The sequence below is a fragment of the Dipteris shenzhenensis genome, chromosome 4 (genome assembly GCF_047967505.1).
Source record: "Dipteris shenzhenensis isolate YYH24624 ecotype China chromosome 4, Dip_SZ_1.0, whole genome shotgun sequence".
Taxonomy (NCBI): Eukaryota; Viridiplantae; Streptophyta; class Polypodiopsida; order Gleicheniales; family Dipteridaceae; genus Dipteris; species Dipteris shenzhenensis.
The window spans coordinates 1,982,326-2,007,901 of record NC_141599.1 but is presented as its reverse complement, the minus strand read 5'-3'; positions in this window follow the sequence as shown (position 1 = coordinate 2,007,901).

Genomic DNA, 25,576 nt, shown 5'->3' with positions numbered 1-25,576 from the left:
ATTCCTGTAGCGATTTATTGATGATTACAACAACCAATAAGTGTGGAATTTTACATGTTTGGCCTGATGAACCATCTAGTTTTTTTGTAAAGAAGATGATTAGGTGATATCGAGCTCCACTCGTGATATGCCAGGGTGACTGTTGTGCATTTATGTCACTGACTTGTTAGCTGCAGATGCGGTTGGTACACTGCCCATGATTAATAGCTGTATGACAGCTATCCTTATGTACTCTAGTTTGTGGCTCAGTTAGTATGCCACCTTAGTTAGTTGAGTTTGGTTTGAGACCCACATATAGGGTTCTTCTATTTCTTTGTACTAGAGTTCTTTTGGCTTTCACAACTAAGAAGAGGAAAACTGTTTTCAGCCTCCACCTTTGTGTGTATTCCCTCATTGTGTAAGTAGAAAGCCGCAAGTGAGACTCCTTCCTTCACTCCCACTATCTTCACATGGTATCAGAGCCTGGTTCGTGGTAAGGAGCTCAAGAAAGAAAACCAAGTTCGCGATGTCCTGGTAAGAGGATCAGTGTTGCTTTCCTTTTTCGAGTTTGGGAGCAAATCTCTACAGGTAGCACAGCCAGAAAGTGCAAGAGTGCATTGTCTCAGATTGAGATGCCCTTCACGGTGTGGTGAGAGGGAAACATATACCACCTTTGGGGCCATTTTGGGGCCCATTTTGGAGGCAGAAGTTCTCCACAAGCACTGAGAAAAAGGCCCTGTTTTTGCTGTGCGACAATTGCTCTACATGTCAATGAAAAGTTGCCACAGAAATTGCATCATATGCCTGTGCGCAGAGATATAGGGAGTTACAGAATCATCCTTATTGCCTGTTCATGCAAAATCATCACTAGGAAGTGACTGTGTGGTCAAATACCACTTTTGTCAGTTTTGCAGATTTGCCCTTGTGAGGCAGAAGTTGTGCTTTTTGCAGTGACAGAATATTTTGCAGTGTTCTGTAATGGCGTCTGATTCTCTTTCATAGATTGTCACTGAAAAGCTTGACAAGAACAACTTCCAAGCATGGAAGATTAGAATGAAAATTGTCCTTATGGGAAAAGGCTATATTAGGTCTTATTGATCGAGTTTATGTCAGCATAGAGGATCAGGTAGCTGACATATTCATGAAGGCATTGGGCATAGAGGAACTGCGCAAGTTCAGCGACTTGCTTGGTGTGCAGGAATTGGGATTGAGCTTGAGGGGGAGTGTTGAGATATCGAGCTCCCCACTCGTGATATTGTAGGGTGACCGTTGTGCATTTATGTCACCAACTTGTTAGCTACAGATGCGGTTGGTACACCGCCCATGAATAATAGCTAGATGACAGCTATCCTTATGTACTCTACTTCATGGCTCAGTTGACCTTAGTTAGACGAGTTTGGTTTGAGACCCACATATAGGGTTCTTATATTTCTTTGTACTAGAGTTCTTTTGGCTTTCACAACTAGGAAGAGGAAAACTGTTTTCAGCCTCCACCTTTGTGTGTATTCCCCCATTGTGTATGTGAGAAAGCTGCAAGTGAGACTCCTTCCTTCTCTCCCACTATCTTCACAATTTCTCGTTCCTGTAGCTATTTATTGACGATTACAATAACCAATAAATGTGGAATTTTACATTTTCGGCCTAATGAACCATCTAGTTTTTTGTGAAGAAGATGATTAGTTTTGGATCTAGTCTTGCTTTGGTTTCCTACTCAGCAAAACAAATGTGCAGAGTGGAAGGAATTGATTCTTGTTACACTTAACCCCCAAGATTGTATATAGGAATTGTGCTACTTCCTTGAGGTGAGGGTTAATGATGGTGTGAAGTAATATGCCATCCCTATGAAACATTGTTCCCTTGGTGAGGAGAGGCTGTACTTTGAGAAATTTAGCATCGATAGGCCTTGTAGGGTATTTGGAACCTTGTGTTGGGACTAAGAGGGCCCTTTGAATGATTGTACTATCAAGGATAATGTTGAGTGGGCTTTTATGTATAGTGATGGTGTCATACTTGCCAACCTATGAATTGCTGGAGTGGTAAGAATGGAGAAAGTCCCTAATGTACGTGGTCATTATAGGACTATCTTCCAAGGATTTCAGGCTCTCAAACTTCCCAACCCCTTTGCTCTAAGAAAGTTGTTGTTGCATTGGAAAGAGCATAACTTGATGTACGTGGCCACACCAGCTTCAATGACTCAGCCCTGTCAATGGTTGTGTAGACCGGTGGTGATTAGGGTGGCATTTTCTCTTCTTGGTCTTCCATGTCCTACACAGAATCCTCCTTGAAGCTATCATTCTGATCCACAAATGCCTCTGGTCGCTGTGGTAGAGAGGAGGTAGATGGTTGCAAACTTTGGAGGGGGTCTCATGGTTGAGGTGGTGGGCTCTCTTTTTGCGCATCCTCTTTAGTGGTGGCATTGTTTCTGAACCTACATCCATGTGCATATGATGTACCATTGATCATTATATTAGTTGGCATGTAGGTATGACATTTGTAGGTCTTTGTGAGAGATCTTATTTTTACACATGCTTTGAGAGTGTGGAATGAAAGTGTGTGGCACAATTATTCATGCAATCAACTATGTATCTAAGTAAAAGTGTGTGAGTGCACGTGACCTAGTAGCTAGGTAGCTAGGTAGGGACTAACTATATGCTTTTTTATTGTTGGGATTTCATAGAATAACTAGGACTCAGGCATCACTTCTGAGCCCTAGGTTGAAATCGATTCATTCTACCTATATGTGCGAAAATGTACATATGCAAGTGAGTTCTTGTCATACAATCTAACCCTAACTAAGGAAGACTTGGGTTTCCCAAATCTTCATTTTTTTCAAGCATGGCTTGCGTGTTGAAGTAGTAGCACTTTAGTCGGATCCCATTCGTTGTTATGTTAAATTGGACTCCATCCAATGTTTCTAGCAGCACAACTCCGATGGGATTCATCTTTTTGACTTAGTGGGGCCCTTTACCTAGATACTTCAGTTTTTCCTTATGTAGTTTGGCATTGTATAACAAGACCAAGTCACCTTCATTGATGTCTTTGGATTTAAGATTCGTGTCAAACCATGCCTTTCTTCTGCATTTTTCTATTGTCATGGAATGGTAGGCGACTAATCTCGTCTCTGTATGCTTCTCGAATTGATAGAATCTTTCTTTCAAAGATTCATGATCTCCCATGTATTCCTGTAATGTTGTGCTTAGGCTTGGTATTACAAAATCTAGTGGGACCATAGCTTCGAGGCCGTACACCAATTGAAAAGGTGTATTTCCTATACTGACCTTGAGTGTGGTTTGGTATGCCCATAAGGCTGCATTTAGTTTCTCTACCCAATCAAAACGTTGTGGTTCTACTACCTTAGTGAGGATAATGCATAATATTTTATTGGTGGATTCGGCCTATCCATTCCCTTGGTGGTAGTAGGGTGTGCTTTTTCTATCATGGATTACCATAAAGCCAGACACGAGTTCTAAGATTACCTCATTGACAAAATGTGTGCCTCTATCTGACACAATTTCAATGGGGCATCCGAATCCAGTGATCACATTCTCGTATAATAATCTTGATGTGCTTCTAGCTCGGGGGGGTCACTATGTATAAACCCTCTATACCACGTGCGTTCAAGGCCTATTTCTAAAATCCCTTATCTATAAAATTTTCATTAATAAAATGTACCCCTTCTCTATACAAATCTGTAAATTTTTCCCAAAACTAATTTAAATAGTCCCTTATGTATATTTATTTCTATAAATTTTAGAAATAAAAAATATCCTTCTGTTGAACTCACATGATAGGGTTACATATGATGAGTGACCCCCCCGAGGCTTCTAGCATCTTCCTTTCTGATTGCTTTAGCTTCAGCCCATTTTGTAAAGTAATCAGTGGCCACAATGATGTACTATGCCTGTGTTCCCTTTGCTACTGGATGGATGCGACCCCCATATTCAATCCTCCATTTTTCAAATGGTTTTTGTTCAATAAATGTTGTTAGGGGATTTAAGTCTTTGTGTTGGGGTTTAGTGGTCCATTGGCATACATCAAAACCTTTGACATATTCATAGGCATCTGCCCAAAGTGTTGGCCACTAGTAGCCTGTGAGGAGGACTTTTCTTGCTATGGCTTCCCCTTGGAAGTGTCCTCCTACAATGCCTTCATGGACTTCACTTAGGATTGGTATGATCTCATGAGGCATTACACATCTTAAAACCTGGTCCTTACCCATCTTGTACAATTGTCATGCAATGAGTTGATAGGGTGCATCTTTTAAAATTAGTTTTTTGGCATCCATTGCTTTCATTTTAGGGGGTGGCCTTCCTACCATTAAGTACCCAATGATATCTCCACACAATGTGGAATGACATCTATTTGAAATAGTGTGGCATCTAGCAAGTCATCTCCGACTCCAATGTCTTCTTCTCTCGACTGTGGACCCGAGACATGTGATCATCGGCAATGTAGTGTTTGTGGACCACTATTTTGAAGTTGAATTCTTGAAGCAAGAGGAGCCATCTGGTTATTCTTCCTATTGTACATGAACGGCTCACAAGATAAAGCAATGCTTGACATTTGGTCGGTGTAGAAGACAAAATCATTTGCCAGTAGATAGTGCCATAATTTCTTAACACTATACACCATTGCTAGGGCTTCTCTTTTATGTGGCGGTATAGTTGATCTTTGCATCATTGAGTTGTCGACTGTGGCGAAGTAGAATGGGTAGTCTTTCTTATGTTCACTAGGTTGACAAAGCACACTCCTAATTGCATACTTCGATCCATTAGTATGAACATGAAAATCAATATCCCAATTGGGAGATATAAGGATGGGTGATGTGATTAGGTGCCACTTTAAAAGATCAAAGGCTTGGTCGCACTCTTCTGCTATAAGAATTTCACTAATAATTTGTAAAGTGTTCAAGCTATCATGTCATACCGCAATATAAATCTTCTATAATAGCCAGCATGTCCCATAAAGACCTGTACACCTTTGGAATTTGTAGGAGGAGGCAATTCCATGATGATTTTTATTTTTTCCATGTCAGTTTTGCAATTTCATGTTGAGAAACGATGTGTCCCTAAACAACTCCGTGGGTGACCATGAGCTGGCATTTTGTTGGATTTAGGGCGATGCCATACTTCGTGCATTTGATTGGTACTGCTTCAAGACATTTGAAGTGGCTTTTTTTGTTTGAGTGGATGCACAAATCATCCAAGAATACTTGTAAAAACTTATCTAAAAATGACTTAAAAGCTATGAACATGACTCGCTAGAATGTGGCCGAGACATTACAAAGGCCGAATGGCATGGCTCTATAGGAAAAAATACCCCATTTTGTAGCAAATGCTATTTTTGATTGGTCTTTAGTAGAAATTTGCACTTGGTTATAGCCACTGAAGCCATCCAAGAAGCTTTATATCTTGGAACCTGCCACCTTTTTCAACACTATTTCTATTAAGCATAGGGGATAGTGATCCCTAATTGTGGTAGCATTCACATTCTTTATGTTTACACATATTCTAACCTTATTGTTCCATTTAGGCACAATGATGATTGGTGAGACCCAATCAATGTGCTTTGATCTCATAGATGAATCTGGCATCTAAGAGTTTTTTTAGCTTGTCATAAACCATGGTGCCATAATTTGGATTTGTGCGATAAGGTCCACGTACCTTAGGGTGGGCACCTTCCCTTATACATATCGTGTGTACTACCACGCTTGGTGAAATTCCTTTCATTTCTTTGTATGACCATGCTAGGCAGTCACGGTATTCCATTAGGAGTGCTTTGAGTTTGGTTTCATCTTCCTATCGAAGCTGTTTCCCAATGAAAACTAATTTTTCTTCCTCCCCTTCAAGGGCGAGGTTTATTCTTCGCATTTTTTTCGGTCCCCCATAGATTGGAGTTTCTCCAATGCTATATATTTCTTGAAATTCAGATTCTCTTAGTGGTCTTGGCATGGCTATGGCGACACTACAACTTGTGTAATTCTTGAAGTACTCCAACACTTCTTAAAGATCAGCCTCTGATGGTGTTGAACTAGGGTACTGGGTAGTGTTGGGATAAGTGTGATCAAGGGCTTACTCTATGGTGCATGTGTGCATCTAGGGGAGTCACATGTGTGTTTGTGTGTCTTGTAAAGGCACATCAAGTGCTATGATGATGTGTCTAGTGTGTGACCTAAGTGATGATGTAAGCCAAAGGCCCCCACATGGGAGGTTCCTTTGATTTAGGCCAGTCCCACTAATGTAGGGGCTGATTGCCACTGATGTAGGGAAGGTGCCACCTTCTCCCCATTTCTATAAGAGAGAGTCACCTCTCTCACAATCTATAGTGAACAACATTTTGGCTACATCTTGTGCTCTCACTCTTCTTCCAAGATGCATCTATTCCATCCCACGTGATTCTACACTTGGTATCAGAGCTTTAGGTTCTACATCTAGCTTAGCCTAGCATTAGAAGCTCACTAGTAGGAATCATTAGACTTTCTCAAGCTTCTACCATCTTCACCATTTCTTTCCCAAATTTGTGAGCTTAGTTCTCCCATTACACCTGACCATTGTTCAAATCCCCTGAGCTGTAGACTCCTCTTGTATCGGCAACCCTCTAGCTACAAGCAATTAGCCAGATATTTCCTCTACGTGCAATGCCGACACAAACTTCACTCGTCGAATAGTCGATCAATTCTGTCGACAGAAAAGAAAGATCTTTAATTGCTTCTAGCCATAGTTGGATGACACCACAAGCAAGTTGCTGATGAATTTTAAGCCCGTTTGGTCAAGTATTGGAGGAGCAACAGACAAAAGACCAGTCAATTTTACTAAGCTTGGCTATGGCGACCTGGCGCAACATTGCACGCTTCCTTTGTTGAGGACCTTCTCTAGTATAAGGCCTTTATTTCTGCATAAAATTCCCCTTGAATAGAGCTACGAGCTATGCGAATTGCACCCTCCAATCTACCTTGGTCTCTACTGATAGAATTCTGCATATTTTGGTCAAAGGGTATTGAGCAATCACCAGAAGTATGGGGCTTCTATTATTTACTGCAAACTTTCATTGTTTTGCTTGTACTTGAGTAGTAGAACTCAGTCATGGAGCTCATGAGTGTCCTTATACTTTGCATTTAGAATGATGACTATGTGATTCTCTTTGATGATTGAGTACTTGAATTGTAAACATGACTAAGCCCAAGCAAGTAGAGAAGTTTGATGGAACTAGCTTCCATACTTGGCAAACAAAAGCTAAGTTTGTGCTTATGAAAAATGGGATATGGAATGTTGTGAATGGAAAGGAAAAGAAGTCTACAAAAGAAGAAGCTAATTGGTTGATCAAAGACAAGAAGGCTCTTGCTATCATTGCTTTGGGATTAAGTGAGTCATACATTCACCACATTGATGGCTTTGAAACTTCACATGAAGCTTGGGACCATCTTCTCACAGTATTTGGTGCACAAGGGAAATGCTTCAAATATATCTTACTTATTAAGTTCCTTTGGCTACAATTGGAAAAGGGAATGTGTTATTCCATGAAGAACAACAACTCCAAAGAGAATCAAGCATTTCTTGTGAAGAAGGGCTACTTCAACAACAAAGCAAATCTGGTTCAAGGAAGAACTCCATCAGCAAATGAAGAATCAAACTTTGAAGATAAACACTATGCTTTTTTAGCACTTTTGTCTTTTGAATTTATCATCACTTGGTCAAATTTTGAGGTTCTCTGCTTGGAGTAGTACTCCAAAAAGAATGTCATATGTTTTGTCTTTTGTAAATCACCTCTGGTCACCATATGATGTACACCATGTGATATGTGTCCCTTAGATCTACCCTCAGGGGGGTCACTCATCATATGTAACTATATCACATGAGTTCAACAGAAGGATATTTTCTATTTCTAAAATTTATAGAAATAAATATACATAAGGGACTATTTAAAATAGTTCTGAAAAAAATTTACAAATTTGTATAGAAAATGGGTACATTTTATTAATGAAAAATTTACAGATAAGGTATTTTATAAATAGGCCTTGAACCCACATGATATAGATGGTTTATACATAGTGACCCCCCCGAGGATCTACCCCTTGATCTAATGGCTAGGAGTGCTCTACCTCAAATTTGAATGTATCCGTTGGATTAGAGATTGGATCAAGGGCTAGGAGTAAAGACCATGGATCCAAACTTTGGGTTAGAGGTCTCCCCACCCTTAAATGCTTTTGTCAACCTCAACATGGCATTGCCCCACAAAAAGGAGCACTCCCATTAGTACACCTCAAATCCCACACTAACCCCTTGAAATTAGGAAACACTAATTGGGGGCCCTTTGGTGGAGACCCCAATTCTCCCCTAATGCTTCCATCATCACTGTTGGTGTCAGAGTCGATCATGCCATCCTCAGTGTCAATGGTTGCTGCATGAGAAGCAATGAACATTTCGTAACTCTACTAATCTTTTTTATGTCTTTGTGGATTTTCTTTCTTAGTCCTACAATGACCCAGCCATGAGGTACTTTGAATCATGGTAGGGGTCACAATTGGCAATTAATCTTTTCATCTTGCCGAGGTACGTGTGTACATCTTCTCGGAGACCTTATTCAAGCTTGCTTAGTTGGAGAGAGGGATCTATCTTGTAGTCTCTCCATTTGAGATCCCCTCTTGAATTCAGTTTGAAGCAGGTCCCATGTGGATATTTCTTCCACTAGAAGGTCGAGGTACCATTATGACGCTTCCTCAGTTAAGTCCATGGGGAACGAAGCGACCTTGGTTTCATTGGGATTGATCTCCACCTGCTCGGCATGCGGCATCAAAATACTGGAGGAATCGGGCTAGATCGCCCTTATCATTATATTTGGGAAGTTTGAGTTTGCCTAGGGGGCGCCTGCCTAGATTGTTACTATTGTTACCAAAATTGTTGCGATTAAAGAAATTGTTACCCTCCCCATCGAGGTCAATATCCCCATCATCATCTCACGATGGCGCCCGACCATGTTGTGTCCTAGAGGAGTCAAATGGATTTCTTGAATTTCAAGGGGGGGAATCAGGGTAGAGGATTTTTGGAGGCGTTGGCCACAATGGAGGTGTATGCAAATTTGGTGAGCAATGGTGTCGGAGGTGTTGGCCAGAGCGTAGCTGCATGATGTGGGTGCAACAGGTGTCTCTATCGCAAGTGTGGGTGTTGATGTAATTATGTTAGGAGGGTTAGAGATGTGTTAATGTTGTAGGGAACCTTTGTTAATAATGTGCCTAGGATTGTCCCACGTGTGTAGGGAAATGTGCTGGTGCAGATGGATTGTCAGTGGGAGGTCACGACGAAAATATATAAGCAAATTAGAGTGAAAAGCAGCCCACATGGGGGTGCAAATTAATGAGTGCTATGGCATGTAATGGGATGGAAAAATTCCCCATAGTGTGGTGTTTTTGTGTGTGAAACCATGATTGAAACGGGGTCCCATTTGGCTGCCAAATAGATGAGTCATGATGTGTTAAAATCGAGGTAAAATGGGGCCTTTGTGTGTGTGTGGGGGGGTCCTCGGCCTTAAGTATGGTGTCAATGGTCCTTAAAACTCTAACTGGGGGAATCGAACTACGGTAATTCCAATTAGTCTAGCTAGGCTATTATCCTAACTATCTAGTTACTATAACTGCATAGTAACCTAACCTAATTATGGTAAACACTCACTGACATGGGTTAATCCACTAACCTAAGTTAAATCTAGCCTAGCCTAGGTTATTACTAACCTAACTATGGTTAGTTTAAGGTTAAGTGAGGTTTTTATTTTAAAAAATAAAGAGGGGGGGTCGGTGGCACTAGGTGATGCCAGTAGGAGGGGACTGTGAGGCTAGGGGCAGTGGGAGTTGAGAGGTTGGGGGGGATGGGAGGGGTGGAGGGGGTAGGGGGAAGAGGGAGGAGTAGGGTAGGTGGAGGAGTCATACTCCTCCAATACCACCCCAATACCACCTCCTTTGTCTCCCAAGCATACTCCTCCACCCCCCCTACTTTCTCTTCCCCCCACCGCCTCCATCTCTCCCATCCACCACTCGGCTCCCACTACCCCTAGCCTCAAAATCCCCTCCTGCCAGCACTGCCCCCCTTCAAACATAAAAATTAAAAAAAAAAACCTCACTTAACCTTAAACTAATCATAGTTAGGTTAGATTTAACTTAGGTTAGTGGATTAGGGGAGGAAGAGAGAGAGAGAGGGGGGGGGAGGGGGGCGGAAATGGAGAGGGGGGGTGCAAAAAAGGGGGGGGGTTGGGGGAGAGTGGTGGAGGGGGTGCAAGAGGGGTGGTGGAGGGGGTAAAGGGGGGGATGGGGGGAGTGGAGGGGGTGGAGGCCTGGTGGAGGGGAGGGTAAAGGGGGGGGGGGGTGGTAGTGGAGGGTGGGGAGGGAAGGGGGGGGTCGTGGTAGAGATGGGGGGAGGGGGAGGGCAGTGGAGGAAACTTAACGAACAGAAAACTTTGACAGAAATCCAAAGGGAGGAAGAGATGGTCACTTTAACACTCTCCAAGTCTTTGTCAATGTAACATGATTGTTGATTGTTGCGAATGGACGGTGGGTGCTTGGGGAATTCACCCCATAAAATTTTAGTGTGCCACGTGCATTCAAAAGGAGGGCTATTTTAATTTAACTTTTTGGAAAAATTTAATAGGTTTCCAATAACAAGAGGGATGTTTTAATTCACTGATTAGAAAAGAATCACATAGTTCATAAGTAAAGAGTGGTTTTTTTTTTGGGGGAAAAATTTTTAGTTGAGGGGTTTTTAAAATACCGCTTGAACGCACGTGATACATAGGGTTTCTAAGTAGTGCACCCCCCGAGGGTGGATGGATGGCAAGGTTATCACTATGAGAAGGGCTCAAAATAACTCACCATGTGAGGATGGGAGTAGGGTGCTAGTCGATGGAGAGGGAGGAGTGTCTTGAGTAGGGATCGGAATGGGGAAGAGGATGGAGGCTAAATGTGAAAGAAGAAGAATGAGGGGAGGGAGTGGGTTTTTATAGGAATGGGTGTAGGTTTAGGGTTAAACCCTAACTCTTCCCGAGTCATAACTCTTCATTGTTAGCTCAGATCACTCTTCTGTAAAAAGGTGAAATGATCAAAATTGGTGAAATGATCAAAATTGCAAAATCTATGCATTCGTGTTCATTACCTAGCCTAATTTGTTTATGAAGTGGCTTATTTTTAAGAAAGAAAGAAAATCTCTTAAGGTACTACCCTAAGGTTGATTCTTGGGGTCGATATGTTTGGCTAGAGTTGGAAAAAAAATTTACTCTCCTTACCCTTGAGTGTTATACTCGTGAAAATTCATAGTACTTCATGTTTTACACATACTTGTGTATGTTTACTCGCTACTTGAGACGTTAGTCTCCTCGGAAGTGGTGCCAAATATGTTGGCTCTTTCCCATGACTTCTGTAGGAAGAGCACGATATTCTCAGTCTATAGGGTTTCGAGGCTTTTTGTCACCTATAGATACATTGGTGTTGTCATTTGTAGTTTAAGTGTAGCTTAGGACCTCTAGTTGTATTCTGGTGAGAGACATAGGCTTAAGTGTGGTAAGAAAGCATAGTGCATGTGTGGAAGGAACGTGTATGATCATGGTTGGGGTAATGAAGACTTTTTCCTTCATTGGGGGTTGAAGAGTTTAGGAGGAGTGTAAGGGTTAGAGGGAGGTTCAGCATTTTAGAAGGAGGTTTGAAGGTGCAGAGAGAGGTTCCAAAGTTTAGAAGAGGTTCAAGGGTTAGAAGGAGGATCCAAGGTTCAAGGTAGAGTACATGGTGTAGGGAACTTTGTGTTAATAATGTGCCTAGGATTGTCCCATGTGTGTAGGGAAATGTGCCGGTGCAGATGGATTGTCAGTCGGGGGTCACAACAAAAATATACAAGCAAATTAGAGTGAAAAGAGGCCCACATGGGGGTGCAAATTAATGAGTGCCAGGGATTCCAAAATGGCATGTAATGGGATGGAAAAATGCCTCGTAGTGTGGTGATTTTGTGTATGAAACCATGATTCAAACAAGGTCCCGTTTGGCTGCCAAATGGATGAGTCATGATGTGTTAAAATCAGGGTAAAATGGGGCGTTTTGGGGTGTGTGTGGGGGGGTCCTCGGCCTTAAGTATGGTGTGAATGGTCCTTTAAACTCTAACTGGGGGAGCTGAACTAGGGTAATTCCAATTAGTCTAACTAGGCTATTATCCTAACTATCTAGTTACTATAATTGGACAGTAACCTAACCTAATTATGGTAAACACTCACTAACGTGGGTTAATACTAACTAAACTACTAGTAATTAACTTAACCTAGGCAGTTACTAGTCTAACTATTTAGTTAATTAAACCTAATTGGCTGTAACTAACCTAACTAATCAAAAGTTAAGCTAACCAACCTAGTCCACTAACCTAAGTTTAATCTAGCCTAACCTAGGTTATTACTAACCTAACTATGGTTAGTTTAAGGTTAAGTGAGGTATTTAAAAAAATAAAGAGGGGGGGTCAGCGGCACTGGGCAATCACGGCAGGAGGGGACTGTGAGGCTAGGGGCAGTGGGAGTCGAGAGGTTGGGGGGGATGGGAGGGGTGGAGGGGGTAGGGGGAAGAGGGAGGAGTAGGGCAGGTGGAGGAGTATGCCTAGGTGATGGAGGAGGCAGTATTGGGGTGGGAGGCATACTCCTCCAATATCACCCCAATACTGCCTCCTTTGTCTGCTAGGCATACTCCTCCACCCCTCCTACTCCTCCCTCTTCCCCCCACCCCCTACACCTCTCCCATCCACCACTCGACTCCCAGTACCCCTAGCTTCACAATCCCCTCCTGCTGCGAGCACTCTCCCCCCTTTAAATTTATAAATTAAAAACAAAAACCTCACTTAACCTTAAACTAACCATAGTTAGGTTAGTACTAACCTAGGTTAGGTTAGATTTAACTTAGGTTAGTGGATTAGGGGGGGGAAGAGAGAGAGAGGGGGGGGAGGGGGGGAGAGAGAGAGAGGGGGGGGGAGGGGGGGTGGAAATGGAGAGAGGGGGGGTGGAAAAAGGGGGGGGGGGGGGGGTTGGGGGAGAGTGATGGAGGGGGTGCAAGAGGGGTGGTGGAGGGGGTAAAGGGGGGGTGGGGGTGAAGGGGGGGATGGGGGGAGTGGAGGGGGTGAAGGAGGGGTGGTGGAGGGGAGGGTGAAGGGGGGGGGGGGTGGGGTGAAAGGGGGGGGTTGGTGGTGGAGGGGGGAGAGGGAAGAGGGGGGTCATGGTGGAGAGGGGGGGAGGGGGGTGGAGGGGGAGGAAAGTGGAGGAAACTTGACGGACAGAAAACTTTGATGGAAATCCAAAGGGAGAAAGAGATCGTCACCTTAACACTCTCCAAGTCTTTCTCGATGTAACGAGATTGTTGATTGTTGCAAATGGACGGTGGGTGCTTGGGGAATTCACCCCATAAAATTTTAGTGTACCACGTGCATTCAAAAGGAGGGCTATTTTAATTTAACTTTTTGGAAATTTTAATAGGTTTCCAATAACAGGAGGGATGTTCTAATTCACTGATTAGAAAAGAATCACCTAGTTCATAAGTAAAGAGTGGTGTTTTTATTGGGGGAAAATTTTTAGTTGAGGGGTTTTTAAAATACTGCTTGAATGGACGTGATACATAGGGTTTCTAAGTAGTGCAGCCCCCGAGGGTGGGTGGATGGCTATGTTATCACTGTGAGAAGGGTTCAAAATATCTCACCATGTGAGGATGGGAGTAGGGTGCTAGTGGATGGAGAGGGAGGAGTGTCTGGCATAGGGATCGGAATGGGGAAGAGGATGGAGGCTAAATGTGAAAGAAAAAGAATGAGGGGAGGGAGTGGGTTTTTATAGGAATGGGTGTAGGTTTACAATTAAACCCTAACCCTTCCTGAGCCATAACTTTTCATGGTTAGCTCGGATTGCTCTTCTATAAAAAGGTGCAATGATCAAAATTGCAAAATGTACGCATTCGAGTTCATTACCTAGTCTGATTTTTTTATGAAGTGGCTTCTTTTTAAGAAAGAAAGAAAATCTCTTAAGGTACTACCCTAAGGTTGATTCTTCGAGTTGATATGTTTGGCTAGAGTTGGAAAAAAAATTTACTCTCCTTACCCTTGAGGGTTATGCTCGTGAAAATTCATAGTAGTTCATGTTTTACACATACTTGTGTATGTTTACTCATTACTTGAGATGTTAGTCTCCCTGGTAGTGGTGCCAAATATGTTGGCTCTTTCCCACCACTTCTATAGGAAGAGCATGGTATTCTCAGTCTGCAGGGTTCCGAGGCTTTTTGTCACCTATAGATATATTGGTGTTGTCATTTGTAGAATAAGTGTAGCTTAGGACCTCCAGTTGTATTTTGGTGAGAGACATAGGCTTAAGTGTGGTAAGAAAACATAGTGCATGTGTGGAAGGAACGTGTATGATCATGGTTGGGGTAATGAAGGCTTTCGCCTTTATTGGGGGTTGAAGAGTTTAGGAGGAGTTTAAGAGTTAGAGGGAGGTTCAACATTTAGAAGGAGTTCGAAGGTGCAGAGACAGGTTCTAGAGTTTAGAAGAGGTTCAAGGTTTAGAAGGAGGATCCAAGGTTCAAGGTAGAGTACATGGTGGAGAACTCATCTTCCTTGTAGATCATGGAGGTTAAGAGTTGAGGAACTAAGGGTTTAGGGGGAGCATAGGAGTGGGACAGGAAGAATGTGTAAGAGCATAGGAGGAGGAAGGAGGAGGAGGAGGAGGAGGAGGACGACGAGGGAGGAGAGGAGGAGGGAGGAGGAGGAGGAGGAGGAGGGAGGAGGAGAAGGGAGGAGGACGAGGGAGGAGAAGGGAGGAGGAGGAGGAGGAGAGGGAGAGGATGCGTTGCAAGGTTGGAGGAGAGGGGAGGACAAGTTGCAATGTTAGGACATGCTTTTGGACATGGAGTGCAAGGAAGCATGGATACTTGAGACAATTGCTTGGAATACCAAAGTAGAACTCAACACAATGTCCCAAAGAGTGTGGGATTCATGATTCCATTATGGGATATCTATACAAGTTAGAGAGATTCTCTCTCTCCATGTACGAATTGTAACACATTCTCTCTCTACATGTATAACTTGCATATAGAAGTTGCATGTAGGAGTTGCATGTTGCATGTAGGAGTTGCATGTAGAACTCGCATGTTGCATGTTGCATGTAGGAGTTGCATGTAGAACTGATATGTAGAACTTGCATGTAGGACTTGCTTGTAGAACATGCATGTAGGAATGGCATGATGTAGGACTTGCATGTAGATCATGCATGTAGGATTTGCAAGTAGAACTTGCATGTTGAGGATTCCTAAGAGAGATTATTCCTAGCCTTTATGCAAGTACAAGCGGAGCTTTGTCACTACTCTACACACACATTCTGTACTACCTAAGTCCATGTTGGCACAAAGGCAGCACTCTTTCTCTCCTATTGTCCCTCTTTTCTTTCATCTCTTCTCTCTTCTTCCTCCCTCTTATTTTCTCTCTTCTCTCCTCACTTTCCCTCTCTTCTCTTATTTCCGCTCTCCTCTTATTTCCTCTAGCGAACTTATTTCCTCTCTTTCCCTACCTCATTTCCCCTCTTTTCTCCTCTTTTCCCCTCTCTTTTCCCTCTTTCTCCCCATGCTTCTCCTCTCTCCTCTTATTTCCTCTCTTCTCTTATTTCATCTCTTATTTCCTCTCTTCTCTTTTTCCCTCTTTTTTCTCTCTTTCTCTCCTCTCTTTTTCTCTTCCATCCTCTCTTTTCATTCACTCCTCTCCTAAATTTCCCTTTCTCTTATTTTTTCACATCCCCTTTCTCCCCTCTCTCTCTCTCTCTTTTATTTCCTATATTTTCTATCTTAGTTCCTTTCTTTCTCTCTTATTTCCCCTCTTTTCTCCTCTTGTTTCCTCTTTTCTCTCTTTTCTCTTCTCTTTTCCCTCTTTTCTCTCTTTTCCTTTCTTTTCCTCTCTTTTCTCTCTCTTTCCCTTTCTTCCCCTCTCTTCTCCTCTCTCTTTGCCCTAATTTTTCTCTCTTTTCAAAAACATATAGCATAAGAAATAACAAAGAGAGGGATGAAACACAATCTCATCATAGAGCATAACAAATATCCAAGAGGGGTTACTACAAATATGCAAGAGAGGACTCCCTCTTATATACTAGAAACTATAATTACATTCTCCAAATTGGAGTACTTTATAATACTTTGGTCTTCTCATTGTTTGGTCTTTGATGAAGTGCCACCCTCTCCTTTGTCATCTCTCTTCTTCTTCTTATTCTTCACTTCTTTTTTCTTGTGCTCCTTACTCCGAGGAGCTTCCTTGGGTGTGTGGCCTTCCTCTGGGATGTAGCTTAGGATACACACTCAATAGAATGCTCTAGGATTTCACTATCGGTCTTGTCTTGGTTGGAGTAATCCTCACATGTGGCATATGTGGAGGGACACAAATGCACCCTAGGGAGTGATGGCATGTCTACCTTTCCATCTTTTATATCATAATATTGACGGTATAGATCCTCCAAGTATGGTATAAGAGATTCTTTGCTAGGGTCCATTGGTAGTAGTAGAGAGACAGCGATGAGAAGGAAACGACGAGAGAGTGATGCGGAGTAGTAGAGTGGAAGGAGGGGAATGGAAAGAAGGGGACGACAAGAGAGCGATGAGAACCAAACGAGCAATAGACCGGAAGGGAATGATAAGAGATATAGCAGGGAAGTGGTGTGAGACAAAGAAGAAAGGAGGGGAGACTTTAAAGATTGAGGGAGGATGAAGTGGAGAAGGGAAAAGCAAAGAATCAAACATATAAAAGATGAGGAGGATAAAGCAGATAGGGTGATAGGGGATGTGATTGGCATAGATTGTGGAATACGGGAGAGTGGATGCAATTAAGTTTCCTATAATTGTCTTTTTGGAATATATTGGCTTGTGTGATATATATAATTTTTTGAATAGAAGTGAATGTGGATGACAATTTTTTGTACCTTTAATTCTTTAATAGATCTTGAATGAGTGCCCTCATATGATTTGTAATGTGTTTTATATGCCCATATTTGGTTGTTTTTTCAAACAGATTAAAAATGGAATGACCTCCTCCCCAACATCATTATAGTGACTCAATAGGAATGTCATACTGTCACATCAATGGAAACATCATCACTAGCACATCAACAAGGGACACCTTCATACTGCCACATAAGCACAATTTGGCTGCATAGTCTGTATTTTACATGTGAAGGAAGATTAGCATTTGGCCAAGCCCTAATCTTCCCTTTTGTGAAGGTATATATTACACTATAATGTCCATTTTATTGTATTGTTTAGAAATATTCATTACAAAATTGTCTTATTACATCATATGAGGTAAAATATTGACTCTATATATAGTTCTGCACTGTCTCCATTTGTCCATCATCAAGAGGGAGATAAGTAGAATGTGCTAACTAGTCCTCAGTGCTCCCATCCTTGTCATCATCTTGTCTGCTTCCACTGGCACCCTCTCCACTATCACCACACCCATTGGCGCCCTCTCCATGTGCTGCAGCATCCTCTTGGTGAGCATCTCTCAAGTATTCATCACCATCATCCTATTCAACTGGTAGGCACACGATTTGCATGGCTAGTATCTCAAGATGATTACATCATCAATTGGATCCTTCTTTATCAGAACTTTGACAAGGCATAGCTGCTAATGCATAAATAATTTGCACAAGATTCAAAAAAAAAAAAAAAAAGTTTTCTAAGTTCTATACACGTACCACATAAAAATTATTGTATGTAATCAAATACTACTAATATTGAAAGGATTAAATTGGTTTAAGACTCTTAAAACAAGCTATAAAGCAAATATTGAATGCACAAACCACTATCATAAAAACACAAGTGCATGAAATTACCATAGCACGGAACATGGCATCTATACATAAAGTATTAAAGGGACATGAAGAACAAAGCATCATGTATCAGGCTACATCACGTAAAGAGGAGGATGCCATCGACAAAATGTATTAAGAAGAAAACATTACTACCTTGAGTTGGAGCACGAATACGACTATTAACGTTCAAGTAATATGTTAGTCTCTTATCCATTCATAAGAGTTAATTGTGATGATACTCGATGCTAATATTATCGATGATCTCAATCTAGATGCATAGGGAAACGGTCATTCCCTCATATTATAATTTTTTGGAGAAGGAAGTGCAAGCGCCTCCTTGCCCATAGTATGTGTGGCTATATAGTTATATTTTATATTATTATAAAAATATATAATTGTTGTGCCCTTGCCCTAGATATAACTACTTCAATCCAAAGTTCTACAACATTCCTCTCTTTTGATGCATGTTCTTGATGCAAGGGAAATTTAGAAATTGGCAACAATAGAGATAGCTAAACTGGATGCAAAATCCATCGATGACAATTCATATGGTTGTAGTTCATGTCACAATATTTTATAGGTTTCAACTAAGGATTAAAGATGTGCTCTTATGAAAATCAACAAGTCAATAATTACTACTACACACGAATCCTATTGCGACGTTTGAGTACCGATGTTTAGCACGCAATGTTTAGCACGCACGGGGTGCTAATCATTGGTATGGGAAGCATGTCTCGTAAAGCATCGCTATATAGCGACTTTAGGCATATGTTGCTATATAGCAATGATTCTTAAAGTCACTATATAGCAACTTTTAAGTGTCGCTATATAGCGACACTGAGATACTATTTTATAGCAACGTTTTTTAGAGAGGTTTTTTACTCATATAGGCCTTAAAAGCTAGCTTTTTCCAATGACCCATTTTTTTAAATTTTCATACATGTTTGATCTTTTGAGAGAATAAAAGTATGAGAGCATGTACACCAAGCCTTTGAAGCTCATATATTCATGTCCAAGTTTGAGATGAAAAAAATCAATAAAGAGCTTTTACATCAACTGTTTCATCTTGAGCCAAGTCTAAGGTGCCAAACAAGTCTATCTCTAACTCTATACCGAGTTGATCTCCTATATCATCATCATACTCTAGCATCGTACGTTCACCTAAAAGTACTTCATCATCTTCTTCAATAAAGTGTGGTGATTCTTGATGATCGTTGTCTTCTTCCTCAATATCGTGATCTCCATCTTCCTCCCGTGCGACATTATGTGCATCTTCCTCTTGGCTCATATTGTGATCTTCATCTTCTTCGCTACATTCATCGGGATCAATTGGATCTGGCATTGGTAGTGGCATCTCCATATCCACATCTCTATCTTCAAAAATTTACTTACTTCGTGGTGCAACTTGGATCACGTACCACCATCTTGGATCAGAATGATCCGGATGAAAAGCCACCTATATTTAAGATGGGTGCCAAATGTCGTCAATTATATATATGAAATTATGCTCAAGTACATGTGTCAATGGATCTTTACAAACAAAAGCTTTGATTAATTAAATCATTAGTATGCACCTGCTCACAGTGCTTGAGAAGAACAAAAGTATCACTTTCATCGGTCCAATGTTTGGTGGAGTCTATTGCAAAGAAGCTACTACTATCTTTTCTCACTGTTGCATGGGCACCGTTGTAAATACTTCTAAACCATTTTACATCAAGAATGAAAATACTAAATCGTCTGAAATCAACTTCATAGATTTTGCATATGGTTCCACAATAATCCAACTGTGAGGAGAGAAGATTGGTATCCGAAGCACTTGCTCGTCTATCTTGTGTGAAGTTAGCCATGACTCCACAATCATACGTGACTCTCTTTGAATCGATGCGTTCCACGTGAAAATGTCATCATATGACCATGATGCACTGTACTTTTTGTACTGTAAAAGAGCAGCATTAAAACAATGAAGATGCATCTATTTTATAGCGTATATTGCCACAAATAATTACTTAATTACGTCAAGAGGTAAGAAACTTACATGCATCATACATCCAGATGATAACTCTTACTCGCGCTCGTTTATTGTCTCTCCATCACGTTCGGCTTTATGTGGAGCTAGTTGTAGCCAATCAAGTGACATGTAAGTGGGGAGAAGAGCTAGCAGATCCTATGGATATGGTTGTGATCGCCTGTACATTACTTTGAATCTCGTCCTTGCATTGATTCTTTTTGCTTTGGCCACTTCATATCTCTCAATCCACTTCTGCATCTCAGGGCTATTGAGGATACAAAACTTATTGAATTTCTCCATTTTCTCTTCGCTCATCTTTCTTTCAATCCCTTTTCCTTGGGGAACCTCGCCAATGATGCGATCATCATCCTTGTTATGCCAAGCTTGCAGCATATCGGGATCTGTGGATGCAAGAAACTCTGTGATATATACTAATGACTCTTGCACAAGCCATTCTCTACCACGCTTGCTTCTGGTCTTGCTCTTTGTCTTACAAATCCCATCAAAGTTTTCTTAAATTGCTCGAGAAAAAACATTCATCGACTATGAATGGTACCTGCAATAGCCACCTCATCAACTATGTGCACAAGCAAGTGGACTTGAGTCGTCATAATGCTCGAGGGAAAGTGCTTCTCAAGCAAGCATACGGCTTCGATGGATTCCACCCTAGCCTTCTCGATGCTCGATATGGAGATCTCTTTTTCATATATCCACCTATTTCACATGTCCATGTAAGATATTTTCGGGATCAGTCTACAGATTAATCAGCTTAAATTGAAGAAAATGCAATCAATGTGATTTGATAGTAAGCATACCTCACAATACCACTGATCTTGAATATAGCATTTCTAACATCTTCTTGTAAGCACCCTTTTATGTAATTGGGAGAATGAACTATCAAAGCAACAAAGAAGTCATGTCAACAATATAACATAATCATAATTACACTAACGCATCACGATTATCGATACACTAATTTTATAGCTTAGAATACCTGTAAGACATTGGGCCAATCATGGGACTTGAGCCCACTAAGCTTTTTGTCCTTTGAAAATGCTCCTTTCAAGCAATGCATGTACCCTGTCGGTGTTTGAAAAGAGGCAATGTTCGCCTTGACTGCTGCCTCCTCCCTCGTAGAGAGGATCCACGTTGCCTTCGGGAGGACAACTTTTCCCAAAGCATGCACTTCAGGCCACAAACGAGACATCCTATTCATAGCACATAAGTCTTCTCGCACTCCTCTTGAGTCTTTGGAACCAACCAAGTGTGCCCAAATAGTAGCGCCCACATTCTTGAAGATATGCATGGGATCCAAGAGATGATTGATTTGTAACTGACCCCAATAAGGAAGCTCATGAAAGATCGATAGCCTCTTCATACCAGGAGGACGTTCCTTTACATTTGCCCTCTAGGCTTGAATCCAGTCACTTGCCTTCAAATATGATGGTGGTGGATCAAGTTGACCTCCACATGCGAGATGTGGTCCAGCGAAAGGTATCGAGCATGACCTTCATAAACATTTTTCCTCATATGTTTGGAGTATCATGCAAGCAATTTCAAACCCGGTCCACAAACAGGACAAGCATGGTACCCACTTGTAACAAGTCCTGCACGCGTGCATGAATGTGTTTGTATAAGACATGCTTGTGAAAGAGAGTCATAAAAACATACTCCTATATTATACTTGTAGAGACACAACCACGTACCTGCGCACTCTCCATATCTTGGGTAGTCATGCATGGTCCATATCAAGATACCCCTGACCAAAATATCATTGGTATGTCTAGGAGCTTTGGAAATATCAAAGACCCGCACTCCTCTCCATAATATCTGTAACTCCTCTATCAAAGGTGCCACATACACGTCCATATTTTTTGCCTTGTACTTCCCTGGCACAAGTAGTGCAAGCATGAGATGTCCCTTTTTTTTATTAGCCATGGTGGGATATTGTAATTTACCACAAATATGGGCCATGTCGACCAAGATGTCGAGCGTAATCCGAAAGGATTCACGCCATCCATGGCGAGCCCAAGATGTAAGTTGCATGGCTCCCTCGCAAAGTCCGGCCACTGATTGTCTATGTGCTTCCAAGCTACACAATCTATGGGAATCCTCAATGTGTCATCAGTGGACCGATGAGATGCATGCCATGTCATCAACTCTGCTATGGATTTGCATCGGAGCATGTGCTGTATTCTTGCAATGATGGGAAAGTGTCTCAAGACCTTTACCGGTATCTGCTCACCCTGCAAGTCATCTGTATATCATTGTTCCCCACACTTCGGACAACTAGCCAAATCTCCATGCTCACGATGAAAGAGAATACAATCATTACGGCAAGCATGGATGGTATCATAATCCATACCCACCATTGTTAGCATCTTTTTTGCTTCATTTCTTGATGCGTGCATGGCATTTGGTGCAAGCAACATCTTCTGGAGCAACCTATCACAATTCAAACATACATGGGCTTCGAACAATGATGATTCGGTATACTAATCCATACATGATGATTCTCAAAACAAACAATATCCAAATAATGAGTCAAATTAATGCAAGAGCTAACCTCATTAAGGCGGAGACACTTGTATCTGACCACCCATACTTTACTTGTAGATTCAAGATTGAGAGACAAGCACATAGTTTAGACATCCTAGCACCCTCGTACAATTGTGTTGATTGCAACTCTTGCATTTTGACCTCAGACTCTGACATCAGGTATACATGGGATGTAGTGCCCCTAAAAATAGAATCCATCATGTTGACCATACCCTCGTCGTCATCCGGAAGACTATAGTCTTGCTCAAAGTGTGAAGGTATATGCGTACCCTTGTCAGCCTCCTCATTCTGTTTTAAGATTTCGTGTAAATATAAGATCTTGTCTCAAGGTTTCGTACCATAATGGTATCCAATATTAACAACGAACTTAAATAGCTTTGACTTACCAATAATCCATCAACTCGTGCAACACCAATGTGAATACTGGTTCGGGCTCCTCCCCATACATCCGCAAGTGGCACATGATAATACGATGTTGATGTCGTACTTCTCGCTTGCAATGAGTGCAATGACAATATAACCTCTCGGTAAGCCACTTTGTGCTCTCGAGCATTGGCCCATCATCGGACGAGCTTCCACTCATCCCTTCCATCTACACTTATAAAATCACAACATAAGTTGCAAGGAAATATATTAACAGTTATAAAATAGCATCTATGAGCTTCTTTTTTAACTTTAAACATAAAGTGTCCTAAAGCATCGCTATATAGTGACATTTAACCTGTTCCGTCGCTATATAGCAACGATTTTCTCTGTTCTGTCACTATATAGCGATGCTTTTAATTAAAAGCATTGCTATATAGCGATGGAACAGTGTCGCTATATAGCGATGCTGTGGATTAAAACGCGAACCTCGCGACACACGGTGCTTTCTTTAGCAATCTCTCTAATCTCTATTGTAAGCAAAGCAATCTCTCCTCCCACCTATTTCTGATGACCTCCCACTCTATTCTCCACTCCTCACCCCTACTCACCCCTCTCCTAATACTTGTGCTCCCTCTCCACCCTTCTCCTTCTTTGGTTTCTTGAAAGGAAGTTTTTCAAGAAGGTGAGTCTCTTTGAACAATGTAGGTTCATTTTTTGTGACATTTCATTTTGTGAGTATTGAAGCATGTTTCTCCTTGTATTGCTAAAGCTGTGTACTAGTTTTCATGCTTTATTTCAAAGGATTGAAGACAAAAAATGAGATTTCAAGAAAGAAAGAAGACTCACCTCTTCTAGTCTTTTTTGTATTTCTCTTCCTTCTCTTTCTCTTTGTCTCCTCAATCCAATCTCTTTGAAAAGTTTCTTCTATAATCTCCTCCTTCCTCTAACTAGTCATTTGAAAAATGGTATGTTTCCTCTCTTTTGTAGGGCCAGTCCACAAAATACCGAGCGGGACGTACTATTCCAGGTAAGTGCTTTCTCTTTTTTCCATTTGTTATTTTTGTTATTTGCATTGGCCTATAGCTAGCGCCTTAAGCGCTAGCTGCAGTGATGGGCATAGGAACCCTCTCTTCCCCTCTCTTCCCTCTTCTTTCCCTCTTCTTTCCTCTTTTGTCTTTTTTTTTCCCCTCTTTCGATCTATTTCCCCCTCTTCTTTTTCCCCCTCTTTCAATCTCTTTTTCCCTCCTTCTCTTCTCTTCTTTTTTTCATCTTTCAATCTCTTTTCCCCCCTCTTTCCCCTTGCTTATGGTCTCCTTCTCTTATGCTCATGCATAAGCATAAGCACAAGCATGAGCATATGTCTCCTTCTCTTATGCTTATGCATAAGCATAAGAGAAGGAGACATATGCTCATGCTTGTGCTTATGCTTATGCATGAGCATATGTCTCTTTTTCTCTCTTTCATTTCCTTCTTCTTCTCTCTTTCCCCTCTTCCAATCTCTTTTCCTTTCCCTCTTCTTCCTCTTTTCCTCCCTCTTTTTCCCCCTCTTTCCCCTCTTTCATGCTCATGCTCTTAAATGCTCATGCATAAGCATAAGCATAAACATGAGCATATGTCTCTTTCTCTTATGCTCATGCATAAGCATAAGCATGAGCATATGTCTCCTTCTCTTTTGCTTATGCTTATGTTTATGCATAAGAGGAGACATATGCATGAGCTCATGCATAAGCATAAGCATAAGAGAAGGATACATATGCTCATGCTTATGCTTATGCTTATGCATGAGCATATGTCTCTTTTTCTCTCTTTCCTTTCCCTCCTCTTTTCCTCTTCTTCCTCTTTTCCTCTTCTTCCTCTTTTTTCTCTTCTTCCTCTTCTTACCCTCTTCTTCTCTCCTCTTTCCCTCTTTCCTTTCCCTCTTCTTCTCTCTTTCCCCTCTTCGAATCTCTTTTCCTTTCCCTCTTTCCTTTCAACACCATATTAGAGAATTTGGAAAAATCCTTATAATTTGGGAATTTTTGAGGGGTTGTAATTATGTAATATTCAATGTTTTTCATTGATTTTTCCCATAGATTTGGCAGTCCATCCAAATCTCACAAATGTGCATGGTTTGCACCAACATAAATAAAATGTCAAATGTTGAGGTTTTGACCAATGCATGGTAGTTTTTGAGGGGTTGCAATTACAATGCATTGAGTGCACTCGATTGACTTTCTCACTGGATTTGGCCATGTATATGAAACTCACAGTTTGGAGTGTGAATGTTTTGCATTAGCTGGGAAAAAAACATCATATGTTTGAGTTCAACGAAGTATTTTTTGTCTCTTCTTGAAAAAAGGTGGTGTTCAAAAACACCATTTTAGTTTAGTTGGAGAAAAAGTAAGAATGCAACACTAGTCCTTAATATTTTGTCAAGTGTGTAGAAGTTGCAACCACAAAGTAATGGTCTGCAAAGAAAAAGATAAAGAAAAAAGATACCTTCCAAATATTTGTCAGTATTCAATTAAATTATCATCGTGCAAGGAAAAAAAAGTCATGCTTTTCAAGTACCGTCACTCCATTGTGGAGTCAGCATCAGAGTTGGAATCTGTACCATGAGACAAACTAGATAAAGCTTGCTTGTGTGCAATGGTTAGTATCTTCACCTTGATGGGGAGGTTGCTGCTCTTCGAGGAAACCTTCTTTGAGAGGTTACCTTTTGGAACCCATGACCATACAATAGCATCAACAGATTCCCAACATGGAGGATCACCTTTATTGCACATCCAAATCGTGTTCCAACAATCTACATACACCTCCTCAATTTGTGCATTGCGTCTTTTGCACATAGGT